This window comes from Delphinus delphis, chromosome 1 (genome assembly GCF_949987515.2).
Source record: "Delphinus delphis chromosome 1, mDelDel1.2, whole genome shotgun sequence".
NCBI lineage: Eukaryota > Metazoa > Chordata > Mammalia > Artiodactyla > Delphinidae > Delphinus > Delphinus delphis.
Genome location: NC_082683.1, coordinates 27,749,625 through 27,763,503, shown reverse-complemented (window position 1 = coordinate 27,763,503; position 13,879 = coordinate 27,749,625).

Sequence of the window (13,879 nt, the reverse complement as noted above, 5' to 3'; positions counted from 1 at the left end):
TTGAACCAATTAGTGTGGTAAGGAGTCTAGGATACTGTTACTGAATTATATCAGGGACAACCCTTGGAATTGAGTGGTAGTATCAGTCCTCTTTGAAGCACATGGCTACCACACAGTGAGGACAGTTGGAATGGAGGATTGCATAAGTAGCATCATTTCAAATACATTTTAAAAAATAACTCACGGAAAGAAGATAAGGGAAAATATGCTAAATGTAAAGAATTGCTGTCTTTGAGACAATGAGACTGAGGGTAGATTTCTTTTTCCCTTACAACTTAAAATATTTATTTCTTTATTTATTTATCGCCCCCACCACCCCAACCATAACCTTGTATCACTTTTATAATGGGGAAAAATCCTCATAAATTTGCTGGGAAAAAGAAATCAAGAGTCAAAGAATGATGCAAAACTGTAGTGTGAGATTTCACCAGCTTGTGAGTACGTAGCTAACTGGCAATATGTGGAACAATGTGCCACAGGGAGAGTAAGAATGTGTCAATTCTGTTTGTCTCCTTGAAGAGCCCTTCTCCCTCCTCAAGGTTCTTTATGCTAAAAAAAAATTTTTTTTAAAGCACTTTAATTATGTGTCTCAGGACAATTCTTTGAAATACATTTTAGATTTTATTTGCTGGTTATCACACAAACAAACTCAGACGAAACTCTTTGTGTGAGTCTTGCTCTGCATCTCTGCCTCACGTGCACTTTCTCTGTTTCTGAAACTGGGTGTCTTTGCCTCTTACATCTTATTTCCTAGCACTTAACACAATAGTGGACAAGGAGTCACTCCATAAATGTTTGTTTAATGAATGGATCAGTGAATGTATCATTTCTGCCTCAGGATGTCTTTGTTTCTATTTCTCATTGTTACGGTCTCTGGACTATGAATACAAATGACCAAATACTAAATAAATTCACCTTGAAATTGGCTTATTTTTTTCAGCTGATATTAAATCTTACAGGGGCCTGGCATTTGGCACTGTTCCCCAGTGTTTCCATCATGACCTCCATGGAACTCTTGGAGTCACTTAATCTGGGCCAACCTAGTTGGTAATATCTGAAATAATAGTATTCTTTTCCTGCTAGCTCATCTTCCCATTTTAAAGATCAGCATATAACAATACTATCTTTGGAGTCAGACAGCCCATGTGTAAATTCTGCCTCTCTCATTTACTAGTTGAATGACCTTGGGCGTTAACCTGTGTGAGCCTCAGTTTCCTCATGTGTAAAATGGAAATGACAATAATACTTTATGGGGTTGCTGAGAAGATCAAACGGGAAAATGTATATAAAGCATAGTATCTGCCCAAAAGTAAGTGCTGAATATCATTAATTATTATTATTAATTAACAGGTATCTGTTGAGTGTTGTTTATGTGACAGGCACTATACTAGATGGTAGGGATTAAAAAAAGCACCAAGATAGACACAAATTCCTGCCTTCATAGAGCTGGTCTAGTGGGGGATTTTGACATGTAACTAGGTATTACCAGCATGACCCTATGAGAGTGGAAGTATGGGATGCTGGGAGGCCCATAAAAGTTCCCATCTAGCTCAGGCTTGGAGGTCAAGGAAGGCTTCCAGGAGAAAATAACATAAAAGTTGATATAAGAAGTCTGAGTAGGACTTAGCCAGACAAAGAGAAGGGGGAAGAGTATTCCAGGAACAGCCTGTTCAAAGGCTGAGGCAAGAAAGAGCTTGAAGCATTTGAGGAATTGAAATAAATTCACTATTATTGAAGCCTATTATACAAAGTGGAAGTAGCAGCTAGAATTGAGGCTGGAAGTAGATGGGGGTCACATCATGTTGGGCCTTATAAACTAGGTTAGGGAGTGGGAAGGGTAGTGGGAAGACAAAAGAATTTTAATCAAGGAAGTTACTTGATCGGATTTACACTTTAGAAAAATTGCTTTGGCTGGTTGGGGGTAAGGGTAGGAAGGGCAGAATAGCTGTAGGTACAGAGACCACTTCTGAAGACCAGTTCAGAGACTGCTGTAGTAATCCAAATCAGAGATGATGGTGGTCTGACCCAGGAGTAGAAGTGGGGATGGAGAAAAAAGGACCTATTAAAGAGATGTTTAAGAGAAAATCACTGTGGATTAGTATGAGATGAAGGAGTTAAGCATGATGATCAGAAAACCTGGTAGGGAATTCCCTGGCAGTCCAGTGGTTAGGAGTTCGCACTTCCACTGCCAATTGGGGGGGGGGCGGTGGTGGTGGAAAGAAAACCTGGTGGATGGTGGTATCATTCCATGAAATAGGGAACACAGGAGAAGGAGAAGTAGTTGAGGGGGTGGGGCACTGGGGCAAATAATGGGTGCAATATTAGATTTGTTGAGTTTCAAGTCCTATGGAATACCCAAAGGAAAATGTTTAATAGGCAGCTGGAACAGTTCAGAAGAAACATCTGGGAAAGAGTTATAGCATTGGGTCACCACAGTGTTGATGATTATAGCCACAGAAGTGGGTGATGAGAGTACAATTATTGTGGGTACAATGAGGTGAAAAGAAGACCAAAGAGAGAGACCTTGAGGAGCACTGATAATTTAAAAATTAGTACAGATGTGGGAACATAGGAAAGAGATTAAAAAGAAATGACCAAGGCGTACGAGAATATTGTATCACAAAGCAGTGAATATGGTATCATAGCAGTGGATTGAAGAGTGGGTGTGATATGAAGAAATGAAAACAGTGAGTATAATCAGCTCTTCCAAGAGGTGTGTTGTTATGACAAAGAAGATAAAGGGGTAGCTGGTGAGACACTCCCTCCTTTGTAATTGGAGGAAAGAAAGAATGGTTGGTATAATTGCAGAAAACCTTGTGAGTTTGGTGCCAGGAACTGAAGAAGTTCTTATTTAATGGCTTCTATGGTATTTTCTCTATGGACTAAGAGGTCAGGTCATCTGCCATGAGTGAGATGAAAGGGTCACAGATTTGAAGAGAAGGGAGAAACTCTGAATAGTCATTGTGAAGAATGAAAGAGAGAACTGACAAAAAAGGCATGGGAAGATTTCTGGACAATACCATTAGCACAGTTGAGGTTGAGGAACTTGAATGTATATTCATGCCAGCCTGGTAGGCTGTATGATTTTTTACCAACAATAGTAAGCAGCCCAGGTGTAGGCATGGAGAAGTTGATTCAGGGTTGTTTTTTCCAGGTAGGTACAACAGAAGGGCCACAGGAGAAAGGTGAGCGTATTGGCAAGTGACTAGTACAAAAATCTAAAAGGAAGAGAAGACAGTGGAAGGTTAATAGGATGAAAATAGACTGATTAAGGAACCAGATGTCTTCATAAGATAGAAGTATAGCTTTAGAGAGAGAAATTGAGTGAGAAAATAGAAAAGATAGAAGGCTGTAGTCAGAAAGTGGGATATCTTAATATATTATTTCACAGGTGGAGCAAATTTAGGTGGTCGAAGGATTCAGATTGTGGCCATTGGATGTGAGGTTTCCGTGATTTTGGTTACAAACATCTGGCCAATTGCATAGTATTTTATTATGTCTGGTATGTAAAGGGTACACAGGTTGAGTTAACTTCTTTTTTTTTTTTTTTTTTTCAGTTAACTTCTCTTTCCTTGTGCTCCCAGAGTATCTCTTCTGTAATACTCACCACACTGTAGACTAATTATCTGTTTGGTTGTCTGTCCTTCTCAGAAAGTGTATGTGGCACAGTTTCCCTGATCCTTTCAACCAACCCTTTATTCCAGTCCCCCATTTATTACATTCCCTTCTTCCTAAGGAGTAGTAAAAGCATATTATCTACTTTGTGACTTATGATTCAGTATTTGCAGCCTCAGCGGCCATGGCTCACGGGCCTAGCCGCTCCGCGGCATGTGGGATCTTCCCAGACCAGGGCTCGAACCTGTGTCCCCTGCATCAGCAGGCAGACTCTCACCCACTGCGCCACCAGGGAAGCCCATGATTCAGTATATTTGATGGATTCTTTTACATCTAGGGGACTTTTGTGCCTGGGGGAGAATACTCACAGCTACTTGTTTGTTGCTTAACACCCAATTTACTAAAGTCATATTTCTAATAAACAATATGTTGAAATCATCTTTTTCTTGAGCATTAAACATGGAATACACGTTTGATTACTTTAACTTCCTTAAACAATTTAAACTGCAGTTACAAATTTAATATGGCTGATACTTTATTTATTTATTTTTGGCTGCTTTGGGTCTTCCTTGCTGCGCGCTGTCTTTATCTAGTTGCAGCGAGCGGGGGCTACTCTTTGTTGTGGTGCGCGAGCTTCTCATTGCGGTGGCTTCTCTTGTTGCAGAGCATGGGCTCTAGGCATGCGGGCTTCAGTAGTTGTGGCACACAGGCTCAGTAGTTGTGGCTTGCGGGCTCTAGAGCACAGGCTCTGTAGTTGTGGTGCACAGGCTTAGTTGCTCCATGGCATGTGGGATCTTCCCGGACCAGGGCTCGAACCCGTGTCCCCTGCATTGGCAGGCGGATTCTTAACCACTGCACCACCAGGGAAGTCCCTGGTTGATACTTTTGAATATCTCATATGCCTTAAAAATCAGCAAAGCATGTACAAATGCAAAGATTACACAATTGACTACACTTATATTTAACCTATTCAATGCCGTAGGTTAAATATTACTGCATTATTTTTGCACTGTTTTTATACCTCTTAAGTTTATACCTATACTTCGTTATCTTCTTAAGGTTTCAGTAATATTATTTTAAATATTTCTGGGATTTCAGAAATATTACCAAATTCAATAGGAAAAAAATGCAATTTTAGACCAGTTGAGGTTCTGGGATCTGCGATATCAACTAATTCTTTCTTAGTTGGGATTTAAGACCTAGTTTTGATGTTCAAGGTAATTTAGACTAATTTAAAAGCCTTTTTTTAAGTAGTAAAATTTAAAAAAATATCATAAGACATAACTCTCTGTCGTCCTTATGGTTTTTAATTTTTGAAGCTTAGTGTCTATACTGGAAACTTTGTAAGCCCTAAGTTTTGCATGATCAATAGTCCCTAATCAATCATCCTGCCATTACATAACATCATTCTGCTTGAAAACTTAGGTATTTCTAACCAGTATTTTATTATAAGTAGTAGGGCCATTTAGTTGTTTTATCACCTGAGAGATGAAAGTTTGATTCACTTTTCTCATCTTTAGAATATCTGTTGAACTCTATTTTTACTTGCTTACTGTTAATCTGGTGCTGAGTAACTGCTGGACTGTCTTTTATCGGGTCATGATAATTTTATGAAATCACTAGTGCTGATGGCTCCTTCCTAGACTTGGTACTTTTAATTTTTTTTATTTTTAAAACATATTTATTTATTTGGTTGCACTGGGTCTTAGTTGCAGCAGGCGGGCTCCTTAGTTACAGCTCAAGGGCTCCTTAGTTGTGACGTGCAAACTCTTTTTTTTTTTATCTTTATTGGAGTATAATTGCTTTACAATGGTGTGTTAGTTTCTGCTTTATAACAAAGTGAATCAGTTATACATATACATATGTTCCCATATCTCTTCCCTCTTGTGTCACCCTTCCTCCCACCCTCCCTATCCCACCCCTCTAGGTGGTCACAAAGCACCAAGCTACCTCCCTGTGCTATGCGGCTGCTTCCCACTAGCTATCTATTTTACGTTTGGTAGTGTATATATGTCCATGCCACTCTCTCACTTTGTCACAGCTTACCCTTCCCCTTCCCCATATCCTCAAGTCCATTCTCTAGTAGGTCTGTGTCTTTATTCCTGTCTTACCCCTAGGTTCTTCATGACATTTTTTTTTCTTAGATTCCATATATATGTGTTAGCATACGGTATTTGTCTTTCTCTTTCTGACTTACTTCATTCTGTATGAGGGACTCTAGGTCCATTCACCTCAGTACAAATAACTCAATTTTGTTTCTTTTTATGGCTGAGTAATATTCCATTGTATATATGTGCCACATCTTCTTTATCCATTCATCTGTTGATGGACACTTAGGTTGCTTCCATGTCCTGGCTATTGTAAATAGAGCTGCAATGAACATTGTGGTACATGACTCTTTTTGAATCATGGTTTTCTCAGGGTGTATGCCCAGTAGTGGGATTGCTGGGTCATATGGTAGTTCTATTTGTAGTTTTTTAAGGAACCTCCATACTGTTCTCCATAGTGGCTGTACCAATTCACATTCCCACCAGCAGTGCAGCATGCGTGTCCCCCTGACCAGGGATTGAACCCGGGCCCCCTGCATTGGGAGCGTGGAGTTTTATCCACTGTGCCACCAGGGAAGTCCCCTACTTGGTACTTTTTAAAGGTGCTTTGGCTTATTCATAAATTTTTGGTTTATTTTTACTTGCTTGTATATATATATATATATATATATACACACACACACACACATACATACATACATACATAGAGCATAAACATAAGTAAATTATATGTAGGTATATTTAAATCAACATATCCTTTACAGAAGAAAAAATACATGTGCATTCACACCTCTACTTGCAGATACACATATAACTCATTATTAAATGTATCATATTGTATTCATCCTTTTATTGTATTAAAGCTATTTTTCTCTTTTCAGTCTTAATATGGATGTATAACCTTTATAGATTTGAATTATTCCAATTAACCCAAATCATGATGTTTTACAATCAAATTATTACAAGTTGGTCAGAAGAAAACATAGGCATAAATCATAGCAATATTTTTTGGATGCCTCCTAAGGCAAAAGAAACAAGAGCAAAAATAAACAAATGAGACCAAATTAAACTTAAAAACTTTTGCACAGCAAAGGAATCCATTAACAGTGAGAAAACAACATACTGAATGGGAGAAAATATTTGCAAATGATATGACCGATAGGGGTTAATATTGAAAATATACAAACAGCTCATATAACTCAGTAACAAAAAAACCCCAAAACTAAACCAACAACCTGATTAAAAAATAGGCAGAAGACCTGAATAGACATTTTTCTGAAAAATATATATCAGATGGCTGAAAGGCACATGAAGAGATACTCAACATTGCTAACAGTCAGAGAAATGCAAACCAAAACCACAATGAGATATTACCTCACACCTCTCAGAATGACTATCATCAGAAAGTCTACAAATAACAGATATTGGTGAGGATGTGAAGAAAAGGGAACCTTAGCACACTCTTGGTGGGAATGTAAATTGGTGTACCCACTATGGAAAACAGTGTGGAGGTTCCTCAACTAAAAACAGAACTACTATATGATCCAGCAATTCCAATCCTTTGGTTATATATATGAAGAAAACGAAAACACTAATTCAAAAACATACATGCACCTCAAAGTCTATAGCAGCATTATTTACAATTACCTAAGTGTCCATCAACAGATGAATGGATAAATAAAATGTGGTATATATATATACAATGGATTATTACTCAGCCATAAAAAAGAATGAAAGTCTTGGGAATTCCCTGGTGGTCTGTGGTTAGGACTCAGTGCTTTCACTGCTGGGGCCCAGTTTCGATCACTGGTGGGGGACTAAGATCCCATAAGCTGTGTGGCATGGCAAAACAAAAACAAAAACAAAAACACCTAATCAGTAGGGAAATTGAATCAGTAATAAGAAGAAAATCCTCAACAAAGAAAAGCCTAGGACCATATGTCATCACTGATGATGAAAAAAAGAATGAAATTCTACCATTTGCAATGACATAGATAGACCTAGAGGATATGATGCTTAGTGAAATAAGTCAAAGAAAGACAAATACTTTGTGTTATCACTCACATGTGGAATCTGAAAAATAAAACAAACAAATGAATACAAGAAAACAAAAACAGACTCACAGTTATAGACAACAAACTAGTGGCTACCAGTGGGGAGAGGGAATGGGAGAGAGACAAGATAAGAGTAGGGAATTAAGAGACACAAACTGAAAAGTAAATAATTTAAAATAAAATAAAATAAAATAATTGCAAGTTGGTCAGTGAGCACATCTTTAAACTTTGGCCTTTTAGCTCTGCCCCTGACATCCTTGAAACACTCTTGACACAACAGAATGTTCCAAAGCCATACTGATTTTTCTCCTGCCCCATAGAATCATCTATTCTGCAATGAGTTCCAGATTCTTTTGGTGGGAAAAAAACACCAGAGACCAAATTTAGGTTTCAAGGGTGTACACAAGAGTAAATGTTGGGCAAAAATATTAGAGCTGCTATTGGGCCTCTTTTAGTATTGAAAAACCTGGAAAAATATATGTATTTTAAGCTTATGGCAAATCTGTAGTCATCAAAACAACATGGTACTGACATAAGTATTGACATATAGGTCAATGGAAAAAAATTGTGAGACCAGAAATAAACCTTCACGTCAATTCATTTCCACAAGCATTCCAACATAATTCAGTGGGGGAAAGAACAGTCTTTGTAACAAATGGGTATGGGACAACTGGTATCCACATACAAAAGAGTGAAGTTGGACCCCCTACCTCACACTATATACAAAATTAACTCAAAATAGATCAAGACCTAAATGTAAGAGCTAAAACTATAAAATCCTTGAAGAAGACATAGACATAAATCTCTGTGACATTGGATTAGGCAATGGTTTCTTAGATATGACACTGAAAAGCACAAGCAACAGAAGAAAATAAATTGGACATCAGTAAAATTAAAGATTCCATCAAGAGAGTAAAAATGCAACCCACAGAATGGGATAAAATCTTTGCAAATCACATATCTGATGGGGCATTGCAATAAGAATATATAAAGAACTTTTATATCTCAATAACAAAAAGACAAGCCAGTTAATGGACAAATGATCTGAATAGACATTTCTCCAAAGAAGATCAACAATTGGCCAATAAGCACATGAAAATATGCTCAACATCATTAGTCATCAGGGAAATGCAAATTAAAAACACAATGAGATACAACTCCACACCCACTAAGACAGTTATCAGCAAAAAGAGAGATAATAATAAACGTTTAGGGGATGAGAAGAAAATGAAACTCTCATACACTGCTAGAGGGAATGCAAAAAAGGTACACCACTTTGGAAAACAATCTCAAGTGGTTAAACACAGACCTACCATATAATTTAGCAATGCCATTCTTAGGTATATACCCAAGAGAAATAAAAACCTATGTCCACATAAGAACTTGCACCTGATTGTACATAGCAGCATTATTCATTACAATCAAAAGTCCATTAAATGATAAATGGATAAATAAAATATGGTAATCCATCCATATTAATTGGCAATAAGAATAAAATACTGATACATGCTGAAATGTGGATGAACCTTGAAAACATGCTAAGTGAAAGAAGTCAGTCACAAAAGACCACATGTTGTATGATTCTATTTATAAAAAATGTTTAGAATAGGCAGATCTATAGAGAAATAAAGTAGACTGGTAGTTGCCTAGGAGTTGGGAGGAAATGAGGAGTGATGGCTAATAGATACAGGGTTTCTTTTTGGGGTGATGAAAATGTTCTGATGTTGATTGTGGTAATGATCGCACAATTTTGTGAATACACAAAATCCATTGAATTGTACATTTTATTTTTATTTATTTATTTGGCTGTGCCATGTGGCATGTGGGATCTTACTTCCCCGACCAGGGATAGAACTTATGCCCCCTGTAGTGGAAGCGCAAAGTCTTAACCACTGGACTGCTAGGGAAGTCCCGAATTGTACACTTTAAATGGGTATATTGTATGGTATGTGAATTATATCTTTTTTTTGTGAATTATATCTTAATAAAGCTATTAAAATTTTTTAAAAAAGAAACCCATTCTGTGAGAGCCACTTACAAGATACGCCCAATCTATCTATTTATTTATTTATTTATTTTTGGCTGTGTTGGGTCTTCGTTTCTGTGCGAGGGCTTTCTCTAGTTGCGGCGAGCGGGGGCCACTCTTCATCGTGGTGCACGGGCCTCTCACTTTCGCGGCCTCTCTTCTTGCGGAGCACAGGCTCCAGACGTGCAGGCTCAGTAGTTGTGGCTCATGGGCCCAGTTGCCCCGCGGCATGTGGGATCTTCCCAGACCAGGGCTCGAACCCGTGTCCCCTGCATTGGCAGGTGGATTCTTAATCACTGCACCACCAGGGAAGCCCATGCCAACTCTTAGTTGCGGCATGTGGGATCTAGTTCCCTGACCCGGGATCGAACCCAGGCCCCCTACATTGGGAGCACAGAGTCTTAGCCACTGGACCACCAGGGAAGTCCCCCGCCATTTCTTATTTTGATGATATTGTGCTAGCTGGAGAGACTGTCCTGGACCCTTTATATTTTGTCTAATTTCTGCTTGAAAACAAAATAGTTCCTTCTTTAGCTTATTTCTCTTTTACAATAGCTTATCACAGACGGTTAAAATAAATCAATAGGCACTTTTAGTATTCTTTCTGGAAATCCCCTAATCTAGGTCCACAAGTTCATTAAGTACATTTTCTATCTTCTAAGTTAGTACAGGTGGCAGCACTGCCAAACATTTTGTCACTACATAACACTGGTTAGTCTTTTTCTAGCCTCCAGTAACAATTTCTTGACTGCTCTTCCAAACTCCACTAAGAGTTTCCTTGCTGTCTTTCCAGACCCTGCCTGCTGCCTGGTCCCAAAGCCAATGTTGTATGTTTTAGGTTTTAGGATTGGCAGTACTCCACTTCTAGATATTAATTCTGGAACAGATACCTATTGCTAAATAACAAAGCAGCCCAGAAGTTATTTACTTAAAACAAAAACCATTTACTTACTTGTGATTCTACAATTTGGGCTTAGTTAGGCAATTCTTCTGCCTGAGCTTGCTCATGAAGCTGCAGTCAGCTAGCAACCTGGAGGATCTAAGATGGTTCCACTCACAGGTATGGGGCCTTGGTGCTGGCCATGGGGCCACTCTTTGCATGACTTTTCATCATTCAGTAGTTTAACCCATCTAACTTTGATATGTTGTAGGAATGTTCCAAGAAAGTAAAAGCAGAAGATGTGGGACTTCCCTGGTGGCACAATGGTTAAGAATCTGCCTGCCAATGCAGGGGACACAGGTTTGAGCCCTGGTCCGGGAAGATCCCACATGCCATGGAGCAACTAAACCTGTGTGCCACAACTACTGAGCCTGCATTCTAGAGCCCACAAGCGACGACTACTGAGGCTGCGTGCCACAACTACTGAAGCCCGCGGGCCTAGAGCCTGTGCTCCACAACAAGAGAAGCCACCTCAATGAGAAGCCCGCACACTGCAACAAAGAGTAGCTCCCACTTGCTACAACTAGAGAAAGCTCATGTGCAGCAACAAAGACCCAGTGCAGCCAAAAGAAAAACCAGAAGCTGCAAGGACTATAAGGCCTATGCTTGAGAATTCACATGACATCGGTTCTGTAATACTCTATAAGTCAAGATAATTCACAAGGCCCAACCCAGAAACAAGGGGTAGGGAAATAGACTCCCTTTCTTGATGGGAGGAGTTGCAAACAATACAACATATTTAACCCCCCACAGGTGACTGCAAAAATTCTAAAGCAAATAAAGTATTTAATGGTTTTATGTTGAAAGCAACATAGCAGGAAGAAGATACAGATGCCCAATGTCACTATTTCCATTTAACACATTGCTAGAGGTTTTAGCCAGCACAATAAGGCAAGAAAATTAAATAAATAAAAGTCATCTGTTTGGAAAGGAAGAGATGATTTGTCATTATTCTCTACATAGTTGGAAAACTAAAAAAATTTTAAAAAATATATAGATAAACTGTTAGAATTAATAAATGAATTTAGCAATTGTGCTGGCTTCAAGACCAACATACAAAAGTCAATTGTAGTTCTACAATTGAAATGAACTATTAGAAAATGAAATTTTACCATTTAAAATGACATAAAATAGCAAAGATCCAGAAAAACATCTTAAAAGGATGTTAGCTCTCTATACTTAAAAACTACAAAACAATATTAAATTACAGGCATTTAAATAAATGGAGAGATATACCATTTTCATGGATTGGAGGAGTCAACCCTATATAATGCTATCTTAGTTTCCTGGGCCTGCTGTCATAAAGTGTTACTAATAAAAATTTATTGTCTCATAGTTCGGGAGGCTTGAAGGCTAAAATCAAGGTTTCAGTAGGGCCATTCTCTCTTTGAAATCTGTATGGGAGAATCTTTCCTTACCTCTTCTAGTTTCTTGTGTTTAACACCAACCCTTGACATTCCTTGGCTTGCAGTTGCAGCACTTCAATCTCTGCCCCAATTGTCAACTGGTGTTCTCCCTTCATGTGTCCATCTCTACATCTCTTCTTATAAGGACACCAGTCATACTTGATTAAGGCCAACCCTACTCCAATATGACCTTGTCTTAAATAATTACATCTGCAACAACTGTATTCCCAAATGAGGTCACATTCTGAGGGTTAGTACTTCAACATATTTTTTTGGGGGAAACAATTCAACACAGTGAATAACAAATGGCAATTCTCCAAAACAGGTCTACAGCCTTAGTGTAGTAGTAAACAAAATCCTTGCTGATTCTAAAATTTATAAGGAAAATTTTGTCACATTTGGCAAGATGATTCTAAAATGTATATAAATATGCAAAGGACCAAGAAAAGCCAAGACAGTCTTGAAGAACACAATGGGACAAAGGACTTTTTCTACCAGATATCAAGTTTTATTATAAAGCTACTACAGAAATAAAGACAGTGTGATATTTCCACAAAAAGAGACAAAAGGAATAGATTACCTAGTCTTCAAACAAACCCGCATTTATGACAACTTATATATATACAGGTGATGATAAAGAACAGTGGGGGAAAGCACAGACTTTTAAACAATAGCACTTAATCAGTTTAACATTCACATGGAAAAATGAAACCTGACTTACTTCACAGCATACAGAAGATACAATTTTAGATGGATTGTAGATCTAAATGAGAAAGACAAAGTAATAACAATTCCATAAGTCAATCAGAACCTTTGGTAGGAAAATATTTCTTGACAGGACACAAGAAACACTAAGCATAAAGGTCTTTTATGTTCATCAAAGGACACCAGAATTTATATCCATAAGAAAATGGCAGACAGTCCAATACAAAAATGAGTAAGAGACTTGAACAGGCACTTCATAAAATAGGCTATCCATATATCAAAAAACATGAAAATGGGTTCAACCTCATTAGAAATCTGGGAAATCCAAAGTAAAATCACAACGAGATACCACTATACCCCCACCAGAATGGCTAAAATTAAAAAGATGTACAGTAGTAATTACTGGCAAGGATGTGGGGCAAATGGAATTCTTATAAATGGCTGGTGGAAGTACAAACTGAAACAACCACTTTCTAAAGTTGTTTGAAATTATCCACTTAAGTTTCATATATACACAACAAGCAATTTCACTGCTAGGTATAAACCTAGCATATGTGTCACAAGAGGCAGGAATGTTCACAGCACTATTATTCCTAATGGCCGAACATTGGAAATAACTCAAATGTCCATCAGAAGTAGACAGTTAAACTGCAGCGCATTCATAAAGTGGAATACTATACAGCAGTCAAAACAAATAAACGACAGCCTCACAGATCATAGATGTATCTCCAAAACAATGTTGAGTGAAAACACATCAAATCTTGACTTTGAACAAGTTGATGTCTTCATTTACAGCTCCCAGACAAAAATTGTACCTCTTGGAGTTGTGGTGAGCATTAAGTGGAAAGATTCATATCAAGTGTTTACCAAACACTTGGCTTAATAAATATCAGCTATTATTTATTCATGTTCTCTTGGCAGGTCACCTTTCCAGACATGGGCAATAAAGAATGGTGCAGGGCACTTAACAGCGTCATCTTACGCCCCTTAGTTTCTTCCCAACCTCTTCCTCTATCTTCTCACCATTGGGTTTTGGTCTCTTTAAGAAGTCAACCATAACTGAGGAAAGAGGAATGCTGGGAAAT